This window comes from Aegilops tauschii, chromosome 7, assembly GCF_002575655.3.
Source record: "Aegilops tauschii subsp. strangulata cultivar AL8/78 chromosome 7, Aet v6.0, whole genome shotgun sequence".
Classification (NCBI taxonomy): Eukaryota; Viridiplantae; Streptophyta; class Magnoliopsida; order Poales; family Poaceae; genus Aegilops; species Aegilops tauschii.
Genome location: NC_053041.3, coordinates 600,110,229 through 600,117,549, shown reverse-complemented (window position 1 = coordinate 600,117,549; position 7,321 = coordinate 600,110,229). Strand labels below are relative to the sequence as shown.

Sequence of the window (7,321 nt, the reverse complement as noted above, 5' to 3'; positions counted from 1 at the left end):
TCCTCATCGCTCTCCCTCTACTCCTCTTCCTCGTCGTCCCCTTCTCCTTCCTTCCCTGTCGGCTCCCTGCACACGTCGGCGCCGCTCCTCTTCGCCTCACATGCGTTGGCGCTTCTGCGCCGCTGGATCTGACTGCCCCGTGTAAAGGTTGTTTTTTTACCATTTTCACAGATCCGGCGGCGGCAATGCGCAATGCGATGCAGTAATCCAAGATCCGGTCGTCGGGAAGCCGGATCCGGTGGCAGCGATGTTGTACTCAGCTACTGCCTCGTCGTCGCCCCGAACGCCGACGTCGGCGCCTCCTGGTGCTCCTCAAAGCTTCTCCATGACTAGTGGCCCAACTTGTTGGCAAGACTGCAGACAACGACCAAGAGCTCGTGTCGCACGTCGAGGACCAAGAGCTTGCACCACAGTCGCCAACGACCAAGATATCACCGGGTACTGTCGCCTGAAGACGACTAGATCAATCTTCCTCTTTTTGTTTTCTTTGAGCAACCTCTTGATCGCGCCATGGTCACAAGTCGTCTCCCATAATAGCAGTGGGGATGTCACCAATACCAATGGCAATCCTCTCCCCCATGAGAATCACCTCTTCCCCAACATCAATGCCATTCTCAAACCGGAGCAACCTAGGAATCATAAGCTTGGCACCATAGCAGATAGAATTAACAGCGAAGTTCACGACAAGCTTCTTGTAGCTATGAAAACGAGGCAAATGTAAATTATGCAGCAATTGTTGTCACAATCATACATAACTCTTGTCGCTAATCATGTGTTTTCTATGCTTATGAATACAATCATCAAATTTTACGCATTGAATCAATATGAATGTAACTATTTGTATTTTAAATGTAATTTATTTATGAAATGATTGTAAGATTACATCGGATGAAGAATAACTTATTCTGCAACCTGATATATACAAAAAATGTTCACTATATATTTTAAAAACAGTTCACTGTATATAAAAAATGTTCCCCATATATTAAAAAAACTTCATAATATATTTTAAAAATATCAACTTAGGCTAAAAATATTTCACTACATATGAAAAACGTTCATCATATATTTGGAAAATGTGTATACTATATTTTGAAAAGATCATCATATGTTAAAAATATTTCACCGTATATAAACAAAACTCAACCTATATTTTACAAAAGTTAAAGGTGTATAGAAACTATTCACTGTATATTAGAAAAATGTTCATCATATATTAAAATAGTTCAATGTTTATTCGGAAAATGTTTGTCATACATTAGAAATTTTTTGCAGTATAAAAAACAAGAAACACAGAGGACAAATCCAGAGAAAAACCAAATCCCAAGGAAAAAATAGAAAAACAAAAAGGGAAACCCAATATCAAAAACAAAAACTAAATGAATAAAAAAATACTAATAGAAATCCGAAAAAGGCAGCACAAGAGAAAAAAAAACACTGCACTTGCAGGGAACAAACTGTACCGAACAGCCCCACAGGGACGACCAAACATGACTTTCATGCGAGGTTCGCCTCTGCTATTTGTTGCCCGTGGGCGGCAAATAGGATCCACTGGTATCTGCAATGCGATGCACATGGGCTACTGCCGATGTTATTCTAGGCCAGTTCAGGCTCTTGCTAATAGACTCAATAAACAAATCTCTGATTAATTGATGTACTTGAAGGGCTAGGTAGCTACTCATTTACTAAAGAAATCTGAGAATGGATTTCTTGTATACGTTCTTTTACTAACCATTTAATCATTGGCTTATTAATTGATGATTATCAATAGAATACGCATAGATATGCATATCCGAAAACCAGATTCACTCCAATAAATATCAGAAACATTAATGGCTTCGATAAGTACATACTTATAGCCTCACAATGTCCACAACTCATGCATCTCATTTCAGACAAGCTAGCACTATCGATCCATACTCCATGGCGCCCAAATTACTTCTAGCACTAACCATCCTGGGCGCCCTCGTGCCATTCTTCCATGGTGTCACGGCCTCAACGTCATTGTCCCCGCTCATCGGTAGCAACAGTGGCTTTAGCCTCCGGCTCGTCGCCAACCACCAGCCGGCGCACAATGACTTAGCGAGCCTCCAACGCCCACGAACCATGTAAAGTGCCGGATCACCAACCATCTCCTCCCGCCGGGCACCATCACCAACATCACCGTCAACGCCATAAGGCCTCTTGTGTGCCCAGTGACAGACATGATGTACGCCATCATGGTGGGCATCGGCTTGGGGCATGGGTCCAAGATCTACCAACTCGCGCTGGACATGGCCACCGGGCTGACCTGGATGCAGTGCACCCCATGCCACCCCTGCCTGCGACAATACAACCCGGTGTTCGACCCAACCCAGTCGCCAACCTTCCACCATGTTTCAGCGAATGATGGCGTTTTGTGTCGTGCACCGTACAAACCGCATCAAAATGGTATGTGCGGGTTCGAAGGCGGCTTCTTGGGCAGCCATGGGTCGGCTTCGGGTGTCCTTGCCAAGGACACCTTCTTCTTCCCCAAAAGTGACCACGAAGCTCGGTTTGAGCTGCTGCCTGGCATGGTCTTTGGTTGCGCCCACCACACCGAGCACTTCAACACCCACGAAGTCCTCGCCGGTGTCCTCGGCCTGGGAATGTGGAAATCTAGCAAGCCACCTACATTCTTCACGAAGCAGATCAATCAAGGCGAAGGTGTGCGCTTCTCTTACTGCCTGTTCCCACCGGGGATGAGCACGTACAACTTTCTCCGGTTCGGCTAAGACATTCCTAGCCATCCATTGCCAAATGTGCACCGCCAGAGCACGCCCATCCTTATGCCAACCCAAGCCAACGATGGGTACTACGTCAAGCTCACTGGGGTCAGCGTAGGCGGCATCTGGGTGTCCAGCGTCACACCAGAGATGTTTCGGCGTGGTGCGAGAGGGAAAGGTGGGTGTGTGGTCGACATTGGGACAAAGATGAGTGTGTTTGTGAATGAGGCATACATCCAAATAGAGTCGGCGGTGCGACACTACCTGCAGATCCACGGGGCACAACCCGTGTAGCTGCATGGCCACCACTTGTGTGTCCACAAGTCGTCGGCCCGCCGTGACGTACTCCCGAGCATGATGTTGCATTTCGATAACAGCGCGGGGCTCCGGGTCATGCCGGAGCATGTGTTTCTCGAGATCGTCCATGCTAACGTCCACTATATGTGCATCGCTTTCTTCCCGTCTTTGGAGTTGACAGTCATCAGCGCAGGGCAACAGATCAACCACCGCTTCATCTTCGACCTTCATGCTCGGACACCCACTATTAGCTTCAATCCAGAGGATTGCCACCTCAATGCTGGCACCCAAAGCTAAATCTCAACATCTTGTATTGTAGCCCTGCTTCGAATAAATTTGATACAATAAACTCTTAGGTTTCCGACATGACAGTTGACTGTTTTGCTTTTTAGGAGTGGAAAATGTTTGGAACACTAGATGAAGATTCGATGGCCTAGATTAGCCCTCTCCTAGTCCGTTCATTACAACTACCAAACATGCCCGTGCATTACAAGCAAACACCAATTTCCATTTACCAGAGTGAAATTGGCATCTAATATCAGGGAACTATGTGATTATTTTGTTTGCCTCTCCATGTCCATATGGGGAAACAAAAAACTACAATTTTTATTTTTAGAGGTCAACGTTATAAACATTTTAAAAAAAATTGCACATGTTCTGTTATTTGAATAGACACGGGAGGGAAGATTTTTTTTTGCACATGGATGCTAACCTTATTTGTTTTAAAAAATGATGAATGCACAGGATGAATATGAACTTAGAAGTATGTATGTTTTAGAAACAGTACTCAACAAAACATTAGGACACCTCGGATACTATGATTACTGTCAGATAATTCATGTATCGAATGTTACAAAACAGATTAGTGTCAAATAATTCATGTATCGAATGGACAAAACAGAGAAGGGGGTTCTCTTCTCCAAAGGGCACGCCCATGTGTACTTCTGGTGTCTTCGATTGGATATGCATATGGCCTGTACTACTGCTGAAGGAAATATGCCCTAGAGGCAATAATAAAGTTATTATTTATTTCCTTATTTCATGATAAATGTTTATTATTCATGCTAGAATTGTATTAACCGGAAACTTAGTACATGTGTGAATACATAGACAAACAGAGTGTCACTAGTATGCCTCTACTTGACTAGCTCGTTGAATCAAAGATGGTTAAGTTTCCTAGCCATAGACATGAGTTGTCATTTGATTAACGAGATCACATCATTAGGAGAATGATGTGATTGACTTGACCCATTCCGTTAGCTTAGCACTTGATCGTTTAGTATTCTGCTATTGCTTTCTTCATGACTTATGCATGTTCCTATGACTATAAGATTATGCAACTCCCGTTTACCGGAGGAACACTTTGTGTGCTACCAAACGTCACAACGTAACTGGGTGATTATAAAGGTGCTCTACAGGTGTCTCCAAAGGTACTTGTTGGGTTGGCGTATTTCAAGATTAGGATTTGTCACTCCGATTGTCGGAGAGGTATCTCTGGGCCCACTCGGTAATGCACATCACTATAAGCCTTGCAAGCATTGTAACTAATGAGTTATTTGCGGGATGATGTATTACGGGACGAGTAAAGAGACTTGCCAGTAACGAGATTGAACTAGGTATTGAGATACCGACGATCGAATCTCGGGCAAGTAACATACCGATGACAAAGGCAACAAACGTATGTTGTTATGCGGTTTGACCGATAAAGATCTTCGTAGAATATGTAGGACCCAATATGGGCATCCAGGTTTCGCTATTGGTTATTGACCAGAGAAGTGTCTCGATCATGTCTACATAGTTCTCGAACCCATAGGGTCCGCACGCTTAACGGTCGTTGACGATATAGTATTATATGAGTTATGTATGTTGGTGACCGAATGTTGTTCGGAGTTCCGGATATGATCACGGACATGACGAGGAACTCCGGAATGGTCCGGAGATAAAGATTGATATATGGGATAATAGTGTTTAGACTCCGGAAGGGTTCCGGAATTCACCGGAAGGGGTTCCGGATGTTTCCCGAAATGTTTGGGTACGAGAACACTTTATTTGGGCCAAAGGGGAAAGCCCACAAGATTTTTGGAAAGCGCAAAAGGAAGTTTTGCGGAGTCCAGGGGCCAAACGCCAGGGTCCCTAGCGTCTGGGGCCAGACGTCTGGAACCCTGGCGTCTGGTCCTAGAGTTCGAGAAGGACTCTTGCCTTTCGGGTGAAACCGACTTTGTGGAGGCTTTTACTCCAAGTTTCGACCCCAAGGCTCAACATATAAATAGAGGGGTAGGGATAGCACCCAAGACACTTCAAGAAACACCAAGCCGTGTACCGGCAACCCCGTCCCCTCTAGTTTATCCTCCGTCATAGTTTTCGTAGTGCTTAGGCGAAGCCCTGCGGAGATTGTTCTTCACCAACACCGTCACCACGCCGTCGTGCTGCCGGAACTCATCTACTACTTCGCCCCTCTTGCTGGATCGAGAAGGTGAGGACGTCATCGAGCAGAACGTGTGCAAAACTCGGAGGTGTCGTGCTTTCGGTAATTGGATTGGTCGGATCGTGAAGACGTTCGACTACATCAACCGCGTTGATATAACGCTTCCGCTAACGGTCTACGAGGGTACGTAGACAACACTCTCCCCTCTCGTTGCTATGCATCACCGTGATATTGCGTGTGCGTAGGAATTTTTGTGAAATTACTACGTTCCCCAACAGTGGCATCAGAGCCAGGTTTTATGCATAGATGTGATATGCACGAGTAGAACACAAGTGAGTTGTGGGCGATACAAGTCATACTGCTTACTAGCATGTCACACTTTGGTTCGGCGGTATTGTTGGATGAAGCGGCCCGGACCGACATTACGCGTACGCTTACGCGAGACTGGTTCTACCGACGTACTTTGCACACAGGTGGCTGGCGGGGGTCAGTTTCTCCAACTTTAGTTGAACCGAGTGTGGCTACGCCCGGTCCTTGAGAAGGTTAAAACAACACTAACTTGACGAACTATCATTGTGGTTTTGATGAGTAGGTAAGAATGGTTCTTGCTAAAGCCCGTAGCAGCCACGTAAAACTTGCAACAACAAAGTAGAGGACGTCTAACTTTTTTTTGTAGGGCATGTTGTGATGTGATATGGTCAAGGCATGATGCTATATTTTATTGTATGAGATGATCATATTTTGTAACCGAGTTATCGGCAACTGGCAGGAGCCATATGGTTGTCGCTTTATTGTATGCAATGCAAACGCCCTGTAATGGTTTACTTTATCACTAAGCGATAGCGATAGTCGTAGAAGCATAAGTTGGCGAGACGACAACGATGCTACGATGGAGATCAAGGTGTCGCGCCGGTGACGATGGTGTTCATGACGGTGCTTCGGAGATGGAGATCACAAGCACAAGATGATGATGGCCATATCATATCACTTATATTGATTGCATGTGATGTTTATCTTTTATGCATTTTATCTTGCTTTGGTTGACGGTAGCATTATAAGATGATCTCTCACTAAATTATCAAGGTATAAGTGTTCTTCCTGAGTATGCACCGTTGCGAAAGTTCTTCGTGCTGAGACACCACGTGATGATAGGGTGTGATAGGCTCTACGTTCAAATACAACGGGTGCAAAACAGTTGCACACGCGGAATACTCAGGTTAAACTTGACGAGCCCAGCATATAACAGATATGGCCTCGGAACACTGAGACCGAAAGGTCGAGCGTGAATCTTATAGTAGATATGATCAACATAGTGATGTTCACCATTGAAACTACTCCATCTCACGTGATGATCGGACATGGTTTAGTTGATTTAGATCACGTGATCACTTAGATGATTAGAGGGACGTCTATCTAAGTGGGAGTTCTTAAGTAATATGATTAATTGAACTTTAATTTATCATGAACTTAGTCCTGGTAGTATTAGCATATCTATGTTGTAGATCAATAGCTCGCGTTTAGCTCCCCTGTTTTATTTTGGTATGTTCCTAGAGAAAACTAAGTTGAAAGATGTTAGTAGCAATGATGCGGATTGGATCCGTGATCTGAGGATTATCCTCATTGCTGCACAGAAGAATTATGTCCTTGATGCACCGCTAGGTGACAGACCTATTGCAGGAGCAGATGCAGACGTTATGAACGTTTGACAAAGCTCGGTATGATAACTACTTGATAGTTTAGTGCACCATGCTTTACGGCTTAGAACCGGGACTTCAAAAATGTTTTGAACCCCACGGAGCATATAAGATGTTTCAAGAGTTGAAATTGGTATTTCATACTCATGCCCGTGTCGAGA

At 44.7% G+C, this 7,321-nt stretch overlaps 1 pseudogene; it reads left to right on the top strand.

Moving 5' to 3' along the window:
* Positions 1 to 1,923: 1,923 nt before the first annotated feature.
* On the top strand, positions 1,924 to 4,259 carry LOC109763095 (aspartic proteinase nepenthesin-1-like; annotated as a pseudogene).
* The last annotated feature ends 3,062 nt before the right edge of the window (positions 4,260 to 7,321 follow it).